Source organism: Gymnoscopelus braueri, assembly GCF_963280865.1.
Source record: "Gymnoscopelus braueri genome assembly, chromosome: 15".
NCBI lineage: Eukaryota > Metazoa > Chordata > Actinopteri > Myctophiformes > Myctophidae > Gymnoscopelus > Gymnoscopelus braueri.
The window spans coordinates 33,871,789-33,892,460 of NC_137620.1; positions in this window are offsets into that span (position 1 = coordinate 33,871,789).

Here is a 20,672-nt window from a genome sequence, read left to right on the forward strand (position 1 = left end):
GTGTGTGTGTGTGTGTGTGTGTGTGTGTCTGTGTGTGTGTGTGTGTGTGTGTGGCTTCCAGTATACAGTAAACTACATCAGTGGTTCTCAACCTGTAGGTCCTACATTCCAAGTGCTTATCAGGGTGGGGGGTCCCCAGTTCAAATATGAATATTTTTTTGGGGGGGGGTCACTGAAAAGGTTGAGAACCACCGGCCTAAATCACCAAATACTGGGTCCTTGGATGTTTATCATCTCAAACAACTACCCCCCCCCTCCCCCACCCCCACGCTATCCCAAGCTATTCATTCTGGTCTATTGACACATCTACGGCTCCAGTGGACAAGGCCTCACTGCCATATAATTGACATGTCAAAATGACAAATATTTGCTCTCCTCTCCTGCAATCAATTAAGAAACGCAGTCGATGCGCGGCCATCGATAAAGAGCGCCTATGATCCTGCTCCTTTAGGGGCGGGGGGGGGGGGGGGGGGGGGTGGGGAGGGTGCGCGAGATGAGAGATTTCTCTGTAATATGAATTAACGGCCTCCTTTTCCATCTGTTTTTCTCCTCTATTCCCTTTTGTCTTTTTTTTTCTTCATATTGGCCAAAATGAGGCTAATGTGCTATGAAAGGTATCCCAGATTTTCACACCTTCTGGGGCCCTGGGAGACGGAACGACCAGCTGTCCATATCACAGCACCCGTGTTCCTGGCAACCCCCGGCCAGCCAGATCCACGGGCAGCCAGAAAGAAGGGAAGGGAGGGGTGGAGGGAGAGACAGAGACAGAGAGAGAGAGAGAGAGAGAGAGAGAGAGAGAGAGAGAGCGAAACAGAGAGACAGACATAGAGACAGAGAGAGAGAGAGAGAGGGGGGGGGAGAGAGAGAGAGAGAGAGAGAGAGAGAGAGAGAGAGAGAGAGAGAGAGAGAGAGAGGAGAGAGAGAGAGAGAGAGAGAGACACACACAGACAGACAGACAGGGAGACATAGAGAGAAGGGATGATGCCATTTAAAAGCGTTAGCCAGCTGGATAGAAATATGTCCCAAAGTGTTGTACGTAGATGTATGTGAGACGGAATTCTCTCTCTCGCACGCACGCACGCACGCACGCACGCACGCACGCACGCACGCACGCACGCACGCACGCACGCAGTGCACGCTACTAAGGGGTCGCGATGAGGCTGGACTGCAACTGTAAATGCCAGAGAATGAGCAGCCTAAGCATCCTGGAGGTGGCACTACGTCTGGCCATATCATGGATCAACACCGTAGACCCTTAAGTAAATTCTTTACTTAAGTAAACGTACCAATACTGCAATATAAAAAATACTCTGTTACAAGTAAAAGTCCAGAATTCAAAATTGACTTGAGTAAAAGTACAGAAGTATTGGAATCAAAATGTACTTGAAGTACCAAATGTAAAAGTACCAAAATGTTTGAAAATAGCCTAGGTATAAAATAGGGCTAAAGTGGTTAATGTATGTTTCATAATGTAATAATTTATATCTGAAAAGTAACTAAAGTTTTCAAATAATTGTAGTGGAGTAAAAGTACAATATTTGCCTCTCAGATGTACTGGAGTATAGGTAAAAGTATTGGAAATTGGAAATACTCAAGTAAAGTACAAATACCTCAAAAGTGTACTTAAGAACAGTACTTAAGTACAGTAAATGTACTTAGTTACTTTCCACCACTGTATAGCTGTTCAAAAAGTAAGGCAATCTCTTTCATCTGCCTCTCCCCTCCACACACCCACCCACACCCCAAATACCAATCGTATATGCATGCAAGTGCCATGATCCTAGTATGGTGTACCGCTCCAGGGCACAATTTTCCATAGACTTGCTCTATATTGCCATTCCGAGAGAGCTGGATCGTTCAAAATGGCAGCTGAAACCAGGCTGGGATTCTTCTGAATATGATTCCAGAGATTGCTATGGTAGGGTTTGGTTTGGGCTGTACTGTGAATCGTATATTCAGCTCACAGAATCTGCACATTTGTGCCCGGAGATCTCAAATGCCTGCTGAAAAGCCATGCAGTGTGATATTACTCTAAATATAAAATGCCAAAATACAAGACATGAAAGATGATCAGCAAATTATCATACTGCATGAGCACCAAAGCCCTGCACTAAAGCCACTACTCGCAGTACACATGACTATCAATACAGGAGTATCAGTTTGGGAATATCCATGTTATTTAACATTACTGGGTAATAATGGGTAATAATGAGTCAAGTACAGATACATTTTCTTTATCATATGAACAAAGGGGTGTCATATAGGCATAAGTGCCTTGATGGTGGGCAGTGGGCACCATAGATTGTAACAGTATAGCTACATTACAGGTTATTTTCAACCTCCAGTCTAACTATCTACCTTTCAGGTCATGGACTCTCCATCCTCTCCATCTCTTGACCAGCCTGTTGCCTGACTCCCGTAAAAAATGCTTGACTAAATCCTGCCCAGCAACTGTGTGCATGCATGCGTGCATTTATGCACGCATGCATGCGTCATGCCAGTCCCTATGCAAAAAAAAGGAAATAAGACTGTGAGGAGTCTGTGTACACTGCTGTGTACATTGCCACACACACACGCGCACGCACACACGAGTGTGCAGAGAGCTCACATTTGTACAGAGCAACCAGTGGATCAACTAATGAGACACTAATGGTTTTTGCCACTTACTGTCTGGGTGCCAAATAGATCAGTGAGGCACTATATTCATGGGTAGATGAGTGAAGGCAGGCTCTGGAATTTCATCATTTCAGGAGCAAGGCTGTTTGGCCTTTGGTTCTGTCACTTGTTTGGGGGCACAAATGCCACACAGATAATAAATGTAACTTAAAGGACCACTTCACCCATTTTCAACCTATCTTCATATAAATGGTACCATTGTTTTAATTTCATCTGTGTCTCATATGGAGGCCTGTGTACACTTCAGAAACCCGCCTACCAGTGACATCATCGCTAGGCGGGGCTTTTCTTTTTTCAAACAAGATTTCAAGAATTTTGTCAACGCGAGAACAATGGCTTCCATTATGGCATGCTAACTGTCCAGGAATAAATAGAAAGCCTGCCGTTTCTATTAGGTTGGATTCCCCATCGATGATGTCACTGGTAGGCAGGTTTCTGAACTGTCCGCAGCCCTCCACTGAGACACAAGAGTGAGTAGACAGAAATGGTACCATATTATTATGAGCATTATTGAGGACCTAGTATATGAAGATAGGTAGGAAATGGGTGAAGTTGTCCTTTAATGATTGTGGAGGATTTTGTTTATAATACACAGTATAACTATCAGTGAAATAAAAAAAGCTAACAAATGTATTCATATTTACATATTATTAATATTTGTAGAAACTCCTAAAATGCCATTGAGTCACTTTTCTCTATCCATTTCTTGTTCAGCATGAGGGTTACTGGGGAAAAACATGAATGGAGGTAATCTCAGTGTTGTGACGAAGCCAACTAATTAGCCTTCTAACAAAAACAATATAAGATTGTCTTGTTCATTCGCTAATTTATAAAACTCTCTTACTGTACCTCAGCTCTCAGTTGGCCTTCTCTTAGAAGTCAGTCACAGCTTTGTGGCATCATTGGCACATCAGATTAAGTCTCCCGGTTGGCCAGGGCTACGGTAGATCTGTGTCAAACTATCGTCATACATAGCCTGGTATTCCAGCATTAGGCTCTATGCACAGCAGCCATATCGTGAAGACATTCACAGGTGTTACCAATGATACTAATGAAGGCTCTGTTCCATTCTGGTCAGACAGAGTCAGGGTGCTGATATTGTGCATGTTGGCTCACTGGGAACGCTCTGCTACACCAGTGGGTCTCAAATGTGGGTCCAGGGACCATCATGGTTCCTTAAGGGGTTTCCAAATGGCCCCTTGTGGGTGTGTGTAACTCTGAGAGTGTACAAATGGAACCAAATGGACCCTTACGGGTCCATTTGGTTCCATTTGTACACTCTCGGAGTTATGGGGGTCGTGGAAATTGAAAAATCTGAGAACCACTGTGCTACACTAAATGGAACAGAGCCTTCATTAGTATCATTGGTAACACCTGTGAAGGAAGTGATAATATGGCTGCTGTGCAATAGAGCCTATTCATTCCAGGTTTAGAATCTCAACAAAAGACACTGGTGTCTAGAAACTGTATTGACAGGAAAGAGGCAGAGGAGCTACGTCGGCTGGGGCAGTGTGGATGGGGCAACATTGGGGCATCAAGGGCACTGTGGCCGCAGGCCCGCAGCTAGGGCTTTTTTTAGGGGCATAAGGCCAGCCTGAGGGGGGCGTAAGGCCAACCCATGGCCCTAATGACCCCCATGAAAACCCTGCCTTGAGCAGAGGGGTGGGAGGGAGAGTAATCAAATCAAATGGTTGACAATTCAAAGCAGTATAATTTTAAATGGAGTCACTTACTCTGACACTCAGAGAGAGAGAGAGAGAGAGAGAGAGAGAGAGAGAGAGAGAGAGAGAGAGAGAGAGAGAGAGAGAGAGAGAGAGAGAGAGAGAGAGAGAGAGAGAGAGAGAGAGACCTGAAGCAGAGCCTTTTATTGATTGGCTAATGTCGGCGTTCGTAATACATTGAGAAATGTTCATTGGACTACAGTATATCTGTGAATGATTGACTGCATTCTAATCCCACCCATCAGCGTGGTTCAGTGGCTTCATTTTCCCCTCCATCGCTTTTCTGCTGGTGATCATTTATGCTTCATTTCTGACAACTCATTTTCCATGAGAAAATGGAGAAGAAGGGGGGAGAGAAAACTAGCTTTTGCACTTGAAATCACGAGTATTAGGATTTGTGTAAGTGTGTCATAAAAGAGAAGCCAAACACAATTCCAATTCCAAGTAGTACCAAAAAATACAGAACTGATAAATACAGTAATTGTTCTTGCAAAAATAACAAACATCAACGCCTTTCATAATGAACAGCACATTGAAGTCTCCTCAAAGTAGTCAACCGAAGAAAACTTTGTTTAAAAGACCCAGGAAACTGATGAAACATCCCTAATTATAATGCTATTCATGTTCTCCTCTCATCACTTTGCAAGTCAACGAGAGCTGATGTAGCTGTTTTGCTAACAGCTAATTGTGCGAGCAGCAGCAGCGGCAGCAGCAGTGGGCACTAGTGCCAATGCGTGTGTAACAAATAATTGCTCTCCGTGGCTCTTTGCTACGGAAAGCTAACAACGGCCATTTGATGTTATGCATGTTCAATGAACGGAAAGAAAAGCCCACCCCAGAATGCAGACGTTAGTGGGCCCTGACAACGTTAGCGGTGTTCAGTGTTCGCTATGTGCTGAAGTCACTGCGCGGCCGTCTGCCTGCTGGATGCCATCACCAGTATGCTTTCTTTAAAAGGCCTGCAGTAGCAGCAGCCTGCCTTTCATATTTCCACTGATTACAGCGGCTATTTTGATTCCCTGGCTGCTTAGGCCAGACGACCTGCTGCTCATTCCAATCACAGTGACACAGCCCGATGGAAGAGGGAGCCATTTTGAAGGAGCTCTCAATCTCGGAGCAATGAAAAGATGCAGTTAAGTGAGTCAGAGAGGGACTTTAATAACGGTAAAAAGCCACTTTGTAAAATCTTTAGCATTGGGTGGTTCCATTTTTGTCTGTCCTCATTGTTGTCTTAAGTAAGAATATGTCCCTTCAAAGAGCAATGCCCTCGGTTGAGGTTGTCAGGCGCACAAACACAAGGTGCATGTCTGAAGTCAGATGTCATCTTTGCACTCTCTCACTCTCTCTGCAGTGGGTGCTGGGTCCAGAATCCCAGCCCGAGCCTTTGCCAGAGCCTTTAAGTGGCTTTGCGATTGGAGAGGCGATAGAGACTAAGCCCTTAATAGCTATTTCTCTGTAATCTTTCCTATGAAAGGCTAAACTATGGGGATATTGATTTGTTTGAAGGGGAGGGGGGGGGGGGGGGGGGGGTAAGAAAAGTATTCCATCAAGACGGCACATCTTGAAAAAGTGACAAAGCTGTTCACCGGCTGAGGAGATAAAGCTCAGTTTGAGCCCGGTTTATCCGATAATTACTGTGCCTTTTTTTTGGTCCAAATGAGACAAAACAAAGACAAAGCAAGTTGCCAAAAACTTTGCCAGAGACACAGAGCAAAACAAGTTGTTTGTGCTCTGTGCAGACTTCCACAGTCTCGTCCCACTCTCTGAGTTCAGAGGTGGGTTGCCATCAAAAGTTTTTTTTCACCTCAACTGCGTCAAGAGTGAACCTCCGGTCAGGCGCTCGCCTCCTTCACACAACGCACCAATTGTCAGGGGAAAACGTCAGAGAGACCCCCAGAGCGGAGGATCAGAATAGAATGGTGCCATTTGCGCGCATTGGTGGCGCGGCGGACGACTGAAGCAGTACAAGTGCAGCCTCATGCGATTTAACTCACTGATATTCAGATGAGGTTAGGCAGCGCTGCCAGTGTTGCCATGTCTGCTTATTATAAGCAACTTTGCACTTGTTTTTTTCTGTGAAGTCGCTTGTATGTTGGTAGTTGCGGGTCACTTGGGGGGGGGGGGGGGGGGCTTGTTTCCAACCTGTAGTTGCTTATTTGGGCTTGCTGTCTAATGTTGTCTAAGCAGTCATTCTTTAAAAAAATCTTTCAAGGACCCCCAAATTGTCCGTGGACCCCCATCTGAAAATACCCCCATACAAGATGTGTGTATTTAAAATGTTTCAAACATATTCCAAATATTTCACATTTCTTTCTAATTTATTTTTTTAAACAGCAGATCTACAAGCTCACACCGCGTTGGGAGCTTGTAGATCGGCCATTTTCAAATAGCCGATATAGGGTTAAAAGTGGTTCAAGTGATATTGATGCTGTAGTAAGTCATTTTGCTGGGGACTCCTGTGTGTGTGTGAGGTCATGCAGCCTATATAGTCGCTTCTTTTGGGCTTGTTTTTCGTAGACCTGTCTGCTTGTTTCTCTCACGTAGTCTGGCAACGCTGAACGCTACTTACTACGCTAGATCTCCCCCAGAAGCCAGTACACATCCCCATAGATACAGCCCTGAAGGATATGCTAAGTGAGCTATTATTAGCTGTATGGCAGGGATAGAATTGTTTCTCTTTGTAGTCCCCAAGAATACATAATCCTCCGACTAATTTCTTAAAAGAATCTATAGTCTGCTTGGCCATGGAGAATGAACAATTAACATAAACATATAGGAGTGCTTTCTCCAACGTGTCTGTGAACATTCACCAGAACTCTGCATCACAGTCACACAGATAGAAATCCAAAAAAAGAGACACGACGTCACGGCGATGGAAAAGTCGACTCCGACTATTCTTTTTCACTTTGTTTGGAACGTGGAGGAGACTTTTCCTGATGAGAGGTTCATCTGTCACCTGAGAGGGAGGGCAGGCGGCCTTATTTCCGGGCCCCTGTGTTTATGTTCGTCTTCTCCCCGGTCCCCCGCTTTGGTTCTATAAAAACACAGAGGCATGATCGGTGTGTTCTGCCAAAAACGCGCACGCACGCCCGCCCGCACGCACACACACACACACACACGCACGCACACACGCGCACGCACACGCACTTCGGTGTGCACCCCACACTGTAATTAAGACAGCCAATCTTTGCACAATCCGCTCTCTATTCCTAGTACCTGACAACGGCTCAGTGGGAGAGCTGTGTGTGTGTGTGTGTGTGTGTGTGTGTGTGTGTGTGTGTGTGTGTGTGTGTGTGCGTGCGAGTGTGTGTGTGTGTGTGTGTGTGTGTGTGTGCGGGAGTGCGTAAGTGTGCGTGTCTCGCGGTGGATATGTATAACTCTTTATTTGCGCTATAGCCTCAGTTTTTGAGGATAATGATAAATTGCCGTGTTTTACAAACAAAAAAAATGACAATTAACAACTCATTCACTGCCACAATTATTGCTGGCCGCGTTTGCCCACTGCCAGAGATTTTTCATTGAAAAAAAAAAGTACTCAGGAGCCGAGATACAGAATTTTTAAGTTTTAAGTTAACAAGGAAGTGGATGGGAGTGTAGATCTTTAAACAATCATATCTCCTTGGTCTTTGGGTCAAATTTGGAAAAAAAAACTAAAAAAAAAAACGTTTTTTACGTCAGTGGCAGGATTGGTAAACGGGACAAATTACGTTTTTTACGTCAGTGGCAGTGAATGAGTTAACAGCAGAGAGAGAGACAAGCGGAAAAAGGGGCCGTTTTCTTTAACAAGCCGTGATGCCTGCAACTTCGATGTCGTCGTCCGTCACATCTCGAATGCACGCGCGCGCACGCTCGCCCCCCCCCCCCCCCCCCCCCCCCAACAAACACACTGTAGCTGAGCTCCCCGGGGACAAAAGAAAAGCCTCTTGTTTTGTGATTTTTGGGAAGGCTGAGTACAGAGACGTAGTAGGGTTGACTGCTTTTATATCGCCCCCCCCCCCACCAAATCCCCCCCCCCCCTGGGTTCTCCACTCCACTTCCCGCTGTCATTAACCTCCTTGTTGAGTTTATCTTCTGCACATACAGAGTTCCTCACCCCTTGACCCCAAAATGTTACTCATTACTCTGTGTGTGTGTGTGTGTGTGTGTGTGTGTGTGTGTGTGTGTGTGTGTGTGTGTGTGTGTGTGTGTGTGTGTGTGTGTGTGTGTGTGTGGGGTTAGGACTGTCTTTTCTAGTCATAGTGGACTGGGTTGCCAGATCTGCTTATTATAATGTCCCCGCAAGATTTTATTTGAAAATAGCCGATCTACAAGCTCGCGACGCGTTGTGAGCTCATAGATCTGCTATTTTCAAATAGCTGATGTACATGTTAAAGTACTCATGTGGCCCATAGTCGCTTATTTAGGGCTGGTTTTCCTAGACCTGGTTGCTTGTTTCTCTCACAGAATCTGGCAACGCTGATAGTGGGCTGAGAAAGTTGCGCCAACATAGGCTCCATTGAAAATCAGTGACTGTAAAATCATCTACCGTGCACATGGGCTACTATTATACTACCGTGCAAATATGATATACTGGTAAAGGTCCATTTTTAAAAAAAGTCTCTCTCAGTACATACTCTGATAAGCTGAGATATAAAACCACTTTATTGCAGAGAGACCGCATGAGACCCGTGTTGCATGTCGTTCCCCCTCACTAACCTCCCATTTCTGACTCTACATGCTCTTATCTAAATGAAAAGCACAAAAAAAAAAAAGCCTAAAAGAAGTGAATTGTTTGCTGTCGTAATTCACGATGATAAGCTGGGACCAGCTCTCGGTTTTGCGCTCGGAAATTGTGGACAGACCGACAGACCGACCGACTGACAGACAGAGTGGCTTATGCTAAAATACAGCACTGAAACAGGTGATATAAAATAAACATAGGCCTCATCGGCTCATTGTCATAATTCTTAGACTACTTCTCCATATGCCCTCTATTCAAAACCCAAGACAAAGTTGTCCAGCAACGACATAAAGCCTTAGCTACAGCACGCACAAAAGGTTTTGGGAGTGGTCTACATTTATGCGTAGTCATGTGTGTGTGTGTGTGTGTGTCGGTGTGCGTGTGCATGTGCGCGTGTGTGTGTGTGTGTGTTTGTGCGTGTAAGCCTTGTAGGCGGTCAGAGGGTCCAAACGAGCCTCAGCCTGTCTGGGTTATTGGCTAACAGGTCATTTAGCTCCCAAACGCTATCGTCCCACAGACGTCACTCATACCAGCATTGTGCAAACATTACGGAGGAGCGATCGCAGGCACACTCGCGCCCGTTTGTACAGTACACACGTAAGCACGACGCAGAGTCGTATTAACACACACACACACACACACACACGCATGCACACACACATGCGCACAGCCGCACACACACGCACGCACACACACACACAGAAACGAAGACAGAAAAATCAATATTGATCATAGGGCCACCTGTGTTGGCCCCATCACTCCCATTGTGTTGCTGAATGGGAGCTGATTCATGGCAAGTTGGGGTTCACCCACTCCCACGCCTCACCCCACATCTGATGAATCCTCTCCCTCGCCTGCCCTCCGTCTTTCCCCATCCTCCCCTCTCCCCCTCTACCTCTCTCTCTCTCTCTCCCTCTCTCTTTTTGAGATGATGAGAGCATAGCAGAGAAGGGGTCTTTATGCAAATGATCTCACTGATCTGTCCCTCAGGCTAATTTGCATTTTGCAATTTGCATATCGCCGCTGTCGGGGGGAAACCTCTTATGTCCGAAACCGTTACTTTTCAGGAAATGGAAAAAAATAACCTCTGTTCCGATGGATCCGATGTAGTTATTATTTAGTCACAAGCTCTTGTTAATACTTTACGTTGGTTCAATATTTATACAAAAAAAAAACAGACAGACTTTCACTTTCAGACATTTAAATAAATAGCTAAAATTGCGGACCAAAAGCAGTGAGAAATTTTTGCTCCTTTTTCTTGACACTACCGTACAATTAAAGACCTGAGGCCGATTCTTAGCTAATGTATTCCAAATCCCAATTCTGGAAAAACGTATGTTTCTATATCAGTGGTTCTCAAACGTTGTCATGTCAAGGACCCCCAAAATGATATGTATTTGGCCGCGGACCCCCATTTCAAAATATGTTGTTCCAGGGACCCCCCAGAAGCCAAGATTTGAGTTTAACATGATCGCTTTAAAATTATATATATATTAATTTGCACACATTTTCTCGATTTTTCAAAAATAGCAGATCTACAAGCTCGTAGCGCGGCACTCGGTGCCGCGCTACGAGCTTGTAGATCTGCTATTTTTGAATAGCCAAAGTGTAAAATACTGCTTTTTAGCTCAAATCACAAAATGACACAGATGCGTTCCATGTCTTAATGGGTTAATTTATGAAAAAACGTAAAAAGTTGAAATATGGAGATACACGTTTTCTGCCAGACAGCAACGATATCCAACGTTACGGGTGGAACTGGCCAACCGGAAGACCCGAACCATGGTCGGCCTAATAATGCTAGACCAAGGAAAACACTGTATGGTGATGTGCAATAAAAAAAATGACCAATAACGCATGGTACATTTTTATTTTGTCGAACACGGGATTAAGAACGCAACCTTTGACGTTACTCCCATGATGAAATTTGAGATCAGAGCCCATGGTCGTGTTTTGCTATAGTGTATTAGAATGTCACTGTGCTTATGACTTTGTTACCCATACACAAAGCAGCCTCTCTGTAACATAAATACAGGCCTCGAGGTATGCCCGAGAAAATGTCATGATTATGGCAAAAATAGTAGACTCGTGAAGGAGGCAATAGCTTGCTCTTTCATAATACCGGCAGCACATTACGGAGACACACGCGCACGCTCACTCACACGCACGTCACGTATAGGGGCACGCACGCACATACCCACTCGTGTACGCAATGTACACAGATAACAATGTACTCATGTCCACATGAAGGAGAGTATACAAGGACACAAATTAAAGGTGTATTAAGGTTACATTCACAACAAATCATGGCATAATTATGTCTTCATCAGTGGTGTAAAGTAACTCCGGGGACCCCCAGGGGTCCATGGGGGGATTCCAGGGGGACCCCAGCAAAATTTGTTAATATAGCATCACAACATTTTTACCTTTTATACTTTGGCTATTTTTGAAATATCGTGAAAATTTGTGCAAACCTTTGAATATAATATATATATTTTTAAGCGAACATTTTTAACTCAAATCTTTGCTTCTGGGGGTCCCTGGAACAATATTTGAGATGGGGGTCCGCGGCCAAATATATATAATTTTGGGGGTCCTTGACATGAAAAAGTTTGAGAACCATTGCTCTATGGGTATAAGACGCACGCACGCACGCACGCACGCACACACACACACACACACACACACACACACACACACACACACACACACACACACACACACACACACACACACACACACACACACACACACACACACACACACACACACACACACACTTTTTTGACATTGGGGATTGTTTGTTTAGGTTGAAGGCAGCAAAACCCACCTGTGGCGATGACTGTGTTTTGGCTCCTGACTAGTCACTGTGTACGAGAGTCATCAGGGGTGAAGTGCCCGAGGCTAAAACTGGTCCTGTTTAGCCCCGCAGTGTGCCCGTTTGTAATTGGCCAAAACATCAGGTGGCCCGTGGCCATTTGTCAGTTTGAATAATTGATACAGCGAGAGGTCACGCCAGCAAATATTCCCCAGCATGTCGGTTCATATTTATATTCATTTAGTTATTTGTTTTTTCACAAAGCGGTACCGATGTGTTTTCTTTCCCCCATATGGAATTTCTTGCAACGGACTTCAGACGAATTCAGCTTCCTAGCTCAGATCAACCTATAAAAGAACGCAGACCCGTGTATAATTAAGCCCAGCTAATCGATTCATGAGACGTGTAAGAAATGAGTGACGATACAAGCCATGGGAGATTAAATGGGAGATATAGCCGGTCCAAATTAACTGCTAGCTAGTTAGGGAGATGCAGATGAGATTCTTGTCTGCAGCGTTCTTATTAATGTGGCTAACGTTACTGACACTCCTCCTTATCATACTTTCATAGTCTTTTTGCAAATCATCAGCCATTCAAAGAAAAAAAAACGGAAAAACATGCCTATCTAACAAGCCTGAAGCCTGAACATCCAATCAATGTTGTCAACGCTCTGTCAAAATCTGTCAAAATGCTCCGTTTCCAAAGCGGCTCATTCCGTGACGTGCCCTTTTCGTGTCATATAATTAAGAGAACGGATAGTTCTGATAAGTGTCTTTTGTTTTGAGCCTTTTAACTTATTCCCCCTTTTCTCTTATTCCAATTAACTTCCCTTTTGTCTGATTTGTGTTTTCACAAATGAGCGGGACGTGACGCTCCGTCTGTGATCTTTTCCGTCGCTAATAAACCAAAAGAGCATGTATGGTTTTGTAATTAGCGGATAGATACAAGGGGAGAGACCGCGTTGCCATTGGCCTCGTTATTTGTTTCCTTTTCTCTCTCCCGTAGCTGAGACAGAGGGAGAGAGAGAGAGAGGGGGGGTAGAGAAAGAGAGAGAGAGAGAGAGAGAGGGGGGGGGTAGAGAAAGAGAGAGAGAGAGAGAGAGAGAGAGAGAGAGAGAGAGAGAGGGAAAGGAACAAAAGGGAGAAAGGAATGGAAAAGAGTGAAACATTGTGGAGAGAGAGAGAGAGAGAGAGGGTGAGACGGAGAGAGAACAAGCCAGAAAAAGAGAGAGAGAGAGAGAGAGAGAGTAATAGAGAGAAAGAATGCCCGGGCCAGAGCCTCGCCACGACTCCCTATTGAGAGGAACATAAGCTGCATAGCAGAGCATGCGGAATACATAGCCCTGCCTTCTAATGCCAGATTAACAAAGGCAAACCTTTGTGTTGCATGTCATGGTGCCATGGTATCAGATTGAGGTCTGATACCGCGGTGTGCGTGTGCACGTGCGCGTGTGGCACACAATCTGCTTTGGCGAGTTTTAAAACACACACTTCCAAACACTGACCTCATACTGTACGTATTTATGTATGGAGAGCAAGTGGTGGAAAGTAACTATACAGTAAGTACATTTACTTAAGTACTGCACTTAAGTACAATTTTGAGGTATTTGCAGTCTACTTAAGTATTTCCAATTTCCAGTACTTTTACTTCTACTCCACTACATCTCAGAGGCAAATGTTGTACTTTTACTCCACTACAATTATTTGAAAACTTTAGCTACTAGTTACTTTTCAGATATAAATTATTACATTATAAAACATACATTAATCACTTCAGCCCTATTTTATACCTAGGCTATTTGAAAATAGCCGATCTACAAGCTCACAACGCGTCGCATCGCGACGCGTTGTGAGCTTGTAGATCTGCTATTTTCAAACATTTTAGTACTTTTACTTTTGGTACTTTAAGTACATTTTGATGCCAATACTTTTGTACTTTTACTCAAGTCAATTTTGAATTCTGGACTTTTACTTGTAACAGAGTATTTCTATATTGCAGTATTGGTACTTTCACTTAAGTAAAGAATTGGAGTACTTTTTCCACCACTGTGCACGGAGAAAGAGGATGTCAGCAGCCAATATGTGTGTGTGTGTGTGTGTGTGTGCATGTGTGCGTGCATGCGTGCGCAGCTGTATCTCTGCGTATAAGAGAGTCCAGATAGTGTGTTTCTGTGCACACACGCACAACGCTCCTAACATCTAAGTATACTGAGCATCTTTCATCTTTCAGTATGAGCAGCACGCACGGCTCTGGGATTGGGATTTCTGTCCCAGTACACATTTCCACACGCCGTTATTATCCGTGCACTCACACATGCACGCACACACACACACACACACACACACACACACACACACACACACACACACACACACACACACACACACACACACACACACACACACACACACACACACACACACACACACACACACACACACACACACACACACACACACTTCAGTTTCATTTGCAATTTGTGACAGCCTCCCTCTCTCACATTGTTTCGATCACTGGTTTTTCCCTTTTTTTGGTACATATTCCTCGGTGCATTGTTTTGGCCTGCAGCTATTGTATCTGTTTGGGTTGATTGGTGGTTATTAGGCTTTACAGCTATGGCAACTGGGTGGGCACTGAGTGTGTTAGACGGAGACAAGGACCTTATATTCTCCATGACTAAGGGTACCTAACCGGTCCCATAGAGCCTGACAGACAGAGTAGAGCTAGAGCAGTGGTGGAAAAAGTACTCAAATGTTTTACTTAAGTAAAAGTATCAATACTGCAATGTAGAAGTACCTTGATACAACTAAAAGTCCGGAATTCAAAATGTACTTGAGTAAAAGTACCAAAAGTATTGGTATCAAAATGTACTTTAAGTACCAAAAGTAAAAGTACTAAAATGTTTGAAAATAGCAGATCTACAAGCTCACAACCCGTCGCATCGCCATTTTCGAATAACCTATGTATAAAATAGGACTAAAGTGGTTAATATGTGTTTTATAATGTAATGATTTATATCTGCAAAGTAACTAAAGATTTCAAATCATTGTAGTGGAGTAAAAGTACAATATTTGCCTCTGAGATGTAGTGGAGTAGAAGTAAAAGTACTTAAAATTGGAAATACTCTAGTAAAGTAAAAGTACCTCAAAATTGTACTTAAGTACAGTACTTGAGTAAATGTACTTAGTTACACCACTGTGTTAGAGACAATACTGATGTGTGGCGCAATAATGTTAACATTCGTTTATTTCTTTCTCTTCATAAATACAAACTGAGTGTTGTGTGATTGCCTCACGTAGAGTAGCCATATATGTTAAATATATATAAAAACTTCCACGGTATGGTGTTTGCAGGTGGTTGACATAACATTTGTGTGAGAAAGGTCAAGGAAAATATCATACACAACATAAGTGGACTTGATGTGATGTAGAAATGACTATTCTGGACATGATCATCATCTCTAACCCACACCTTGTTAGATAGAGGACCAACATCCATGGATTGCTTCTGTTTTCAATAAACAACCAACAACTAACTTTAAGAAATACCTGTCTGTCAACTATACAGCACAGTTTCCCAAACCTTGCGGCGGCGTGTTGTGAGCTTGTAAATCAGCTATTTCTGGTGAAGTGATTTGGTGGAAACAAGAGCAGGCTTAGTACAGAGCTGATTCGGTATAGAGTTTAATCGGCTTCATCCTACGAGCCACATACGATGTCCTACCATCACCACAGAACCTCAGCCGATGGTACGGAGAAGACCCTACATGACCCCTCTGTCCATCTCCAGCTAACTTGAAGCACATTCTAGTCAGCTGCAAGACAAGCCTGACGCAAAAGGTCGCTGCACCTGGCGGCACAATCAAGTGCTGAAGTGTCGTAGCCTCGCGTGGCCAGACAATATCACACGACACACTGCGTGGATATTAGTCTGGTCCCTATCAACGATAGATTTTTTTCCAAGGGGCGGTTACAAAAAGATCCAAACGGACTCTATTGGTTAGACCAACGTCTTGGAGCACTACGTAAGCTGGCCAACAAGCTTGATGCTAAAGGCAGAGCCAACATTTATAAGACCCAGGTCAGGAGTATTATGGAGTACTCCTGCCTAGCCTGGATGAATGCCTCTCAGACCACTCTCAGGCAGCTAGACATCATCCAAAAAAAGGCTCTAAAAATCATCGGGTGGATGAGGACCTTGCACTACAGCAATATGCCATCAGTAAGCTGAGTCATGGTCGAACAGTTGCAGCAACAACTGTTCTTTATAAGATGCACACTCCCAGCTGTCCAGTGGATCTCAAAGCACTGCTACCCCAAGCTCACATCCCAGGTCGTATCACCCGGAGGGTACTACCAAGCCACGCTCTGACCATCCTCAAGTCAAACACCAAATGCCTTGATAGGAGCTCTCTCCACTCTGCTATCACAACATGGAACAGCCTTCCCCCTGCGGTTGTTGGAGACATTACATCAAGTAATATTCATGCCTTTAAGAAGAGGCTGAACAAACACCTCCTCAGTAGTATGTGACTGTAATCACATGAAGCTCAAGGACATTAAATCATCAAACATTCAGTTTATATATACCCCTGACTGAGTTAGCTGCAGATCAGTGATAGGTTATTTGAATGTTTTTTTCATAAAGCCTGTATCTGCAAAAGCTTAATAAAAAAAACTAAAAAAAAACTATCAGAGCAGTGCTTCCTGCTACGTCACACACAAGCGCTGGTGCTGAAATAGTAAACCCAACGAAAGCTAGCTGCACTCGTATTTAATCTGGTAACCAGATGAAACTATTCTTAACACATCTTTCTTTCCAACAAAAGCCTTAAGGGCAATTGTTTGTTCGTCTTTTAGAAAATAAATATTCTCTAACGCGTTTACTACCGATGCTATGGTGGCGTCCATCTTTGTTGAGAAAAAACGAAAATGAGTCTCCTGCATTGTACGTCATTGCTCCAAATAAGGTGATAAGCCCGCCCACATTTGGATACTGGGCCCTGATTGGTCCCTCACGACTTCGGAGGGAGAGAAATGAAATCTCTATTGAGGGGGGGGGGCAGACCTAATCTGCCGATGGCTAAAGTGCGATGCAATTTTGCAAAGGCAGATTCGTCTGGAACCAGGCTAGAAGTGTCGGGCAGCTTTGCTGGAGAGTAGACGGAGGGTCGTCAACGCCCTGCCTCCGCGTTCCTCCCATCCTCCCATCTTCAGGACAGTTCGTCTGTGAAGGGGAGAAGCTGCCAAAGACCCGCGCACCAAAACCAGAGGTCGGACCAGCTGGGCGCGGCACCAGACTGGAGGCTCCTGCATGGCGCCACCTGGAGCAGAGACTCTGCTTCCCAGCGGAGATCGCCATGACCAACCTCAGGCCAGATCTTGTGCTTTGGTCCCCTTCAATTTCAAAGCGTCTACATCAGTGGTTCTCAAACTTTTTCATGTCAAGGACCCCCCAACTTGACACTTATTAGCCCGCGGACCCCCCATTTGAAAAGATATGCCAGGGACCCTCATAAGAGAAGATTTTTTTACGGCTCTAGCAGTGATTCTCAACCATTTTAATTTCAAGGACCCCCAGTTTGACATGCATTAGAGGCTACGGACCCCCATTTAATGGCATTTCCATCTCTGGGACCCCAATTTATATTGTAAAATCAATGTTAATTGAACTCTGAGAGTGTACAAATGGAACCAAATGGACCCTGACGGGTCCATTTGGTTCCATTTGTACACTCTCTGAGTTACAGACCCATAAGGGTCCATTTGGTTCCTAACTATCCATCATTTAGCTGGGGACCCCTGGAACTCCCTCAAGGACCCCTGGGGGTCCCCGGACCCCACTTTGAGAACCAATGGTCTACATCATAGAGCTCACAGTGCCCTGGGAGGATGCTGTGGGGGGCGAGGCCTATGAGCGCAAGAGGCTTTGGTATGCCGAGCTGGCAGCGGATTCTGAACAACGGGGCTGGAAGGGGGTATGGCAGAGAGGGGGGGGGCACACCTGGGACGCCACGTTGTTGCTGTTGAACCCTCTGGAGCTGTCGTGGGCCTATTCAATGAAACACCCAAGAAGGAGGTTGTGCCCACCCGTGATGACCGTCATCCCCACCCACGTTTCTCCAGGCATAAACGAGGATTGTAACACCTCGTCCCATTCAGGTATGTGGTCAGGCGCAAGCTTGGCTCAGGGGAGGGGGACTCCCCTGCCATGCAGAGTCCATGGCACTTTGGGTAATAACATCATATCCTCTGTCTGCTAAACCATTGGTTCTCAAAGCAGGGTCCTTGGGGAGGTTCCAGGGGGAGGTTCCAGGGGGTCCCCAGCAAAATGTGTTAATATAGCATTAGAATACTTTTAACCACTTTAACCTTTTATACTTTGGGCTATTCAAAAATAGCAAATCTACAAGCTCATAGCGCGGCACCGAGTGCCGCGCTATGAGCTTGTAGATCTGCTATTTTTGAAAAATCGTTGCAAACTTGCGCCTTAACAAATGAATACATTTGTTAAAGCGGACATTTGCAACTCAAATCTTTGCTTCTGGGGGGGGGGGGTCCCTGGAACAACATGTTTTGAGATGGGGGTCCGCGGTCAAATACATATCATTTTGGGGGTCCTTGACGTGAAAAAGTTTGAGAACCTGTAGTGCTAAACTAAGTTCTAAGTTTTACCATACCTTCTATCTTACCCCATGCTTCTTGAGCTTTCTTCCCCGCCTCTCCTACTTCCTCTTTCACCTCTCCTTCTTTCCATTCTCCTTCTCTCTCTCCCTCTCTCTCTCTCCCCCCCCCCCCCCTCTCTCTCTCTCTCTCTCTCTCAGATTTAGTAGAAAGGAAAAGTGGCCATGATTAGGAGGCGTTGGGGAGAATGGACGTGCTGTTCCCATAACCCGCTCTGTGCTGTCAACACCAGCTTTGGTGGAATGGAATCAGATAAAAAAGCAATGTGTGTGTGTGTGTGTGTGTGTGTGTGTGTGTGTGTGTGTGTGTGTGTGTGTGTGTGCCCGTGTGTGCTTGTGTGTGTGCGTGTGTGCCCGTGTGTGCTTGTGTGTGTGCGTGTGTGTGCGTGCGTGTGTGTGTGTGTGTGTGTGCGTGTGGGGTGCAAAATGGGAGGTTGGCAGTGAGTCAGGAGTGTAAGCCATCATTGCCAACAAGGCACATGACTCTTGACTACTACCATAAAGTCAAGGTTTACCCTTCAGCTGAACTTTGGCTCACTTGAGCCAAGCCTTCGCCGGCTCGACCAGTATGTGAGGCTGGAGAACTATACAGCAGTAAAGAGAAGGGAACATGAATGGATGACCCGGAGGCGTAATAGTTCAATTCAAGCCTTCCTGCACTGCACAGTCGTCCACACACATACTGTATGCACAATTAAAGGGGGAGTAAGTTATATCTTTTTGTTAAAATAAGTGTTAAGCAGCTTTATATTCCCATTGCTATAAAATATTTGTTCGGCTCAGAAACAGAACATTTATTTTCAGGCGGTCCAAATTGTAATCTAGGATCATAAGTAAACTAATAACCTATCATCAGTCTAAACAGTATCATATAAAAAAACAAGATATGACACAGTCATATTATATCAGGTTGCTTATTTCGCTCACAAAACAGGGCAACGTTTTGAGATCCCATATGGTTGCTTATGTCTCTCACTAAACATGGCAACGTTTTTAGATCCCATATTCTGAGAGGACATTGAGCAACAGCGCCACTTACCATAGAGTTACATACAGTGGCCGAACACAGTATTGCGGGTCGTCTTTAGATCCCATATTCTGAGAGGACATTGAGCCCTCATTGGCTAAAGGACCAGCCAATGAGGAAAAAGTCACGCAAAAGTCAGGACTACCGATGTCTATGTAGACCAGGTTTTGCAACCTGGTAAAAAACTATAATCTGTACATTGAAACTATACACACTATAGGATGCCAGGTCTGGCATCTGTCTACATAACATGCTATCTAAATGACATTTTAGCCTTTGCATAAGCCTGCAAGGTCGTCATGGCTAGGGCAAGTGCTACGGCAAGTGCTACGGGCTAAGGTGGAGTTTGAAGATGTAACTGCAATGGGGAGTTTGTTCCACAGGTTTTGGACGCATTGTCCCCAGGGCCGGACTTACCGTTGGGCTAGGGTGGGCTGCAGCCCAGGGGCCCCCAACTGGGGGGGCCTCCTTTATTTTAACTTTATGATCAAATTGTAAAGTAACCCTACCGAATTAACCGAATTAAAGTAACAAAAACTAGAAGAAATAAAAGGAAAAAAAGCGCAAAAAAATTAGAATTTTCTGCGTGCATGCGTGCCAGGGGGGACCTCAAACATTACTCTAGCCCAGGGGCCTCAACTCCTATAAATCCGGCCCTGATTGTCCCGGATGTTTTAGGGAAGGTTCTGACAGCTTCCCTGTGTTAGCTGATCCGAGTGAGCGGGAGCGGGTTGTATGGGTTGGGATCAGGTTTTGAAGATATGGGGGTGCCATACCTTTGGTTGCTTTGTAGACCAACATCAGTGTTTTGTACTTTTGTACACTGTAACTGGGAGCCAATGGAGGGGGCGGAGAAGGGGGGAGACATGTAGAAATTTTGGCTGCTTGAAGACCAAGCGTGCTGCGGCATTCTGGATCATTTGGAGGGGCTTAAGTACACATGCCGGGGGGGCCAGTAAGGTGGCAAGTTACAGTAGTCAAGTTTTGATATGACTGATGTCTGGATAAGGAGCTGGGCTGACTCCTGG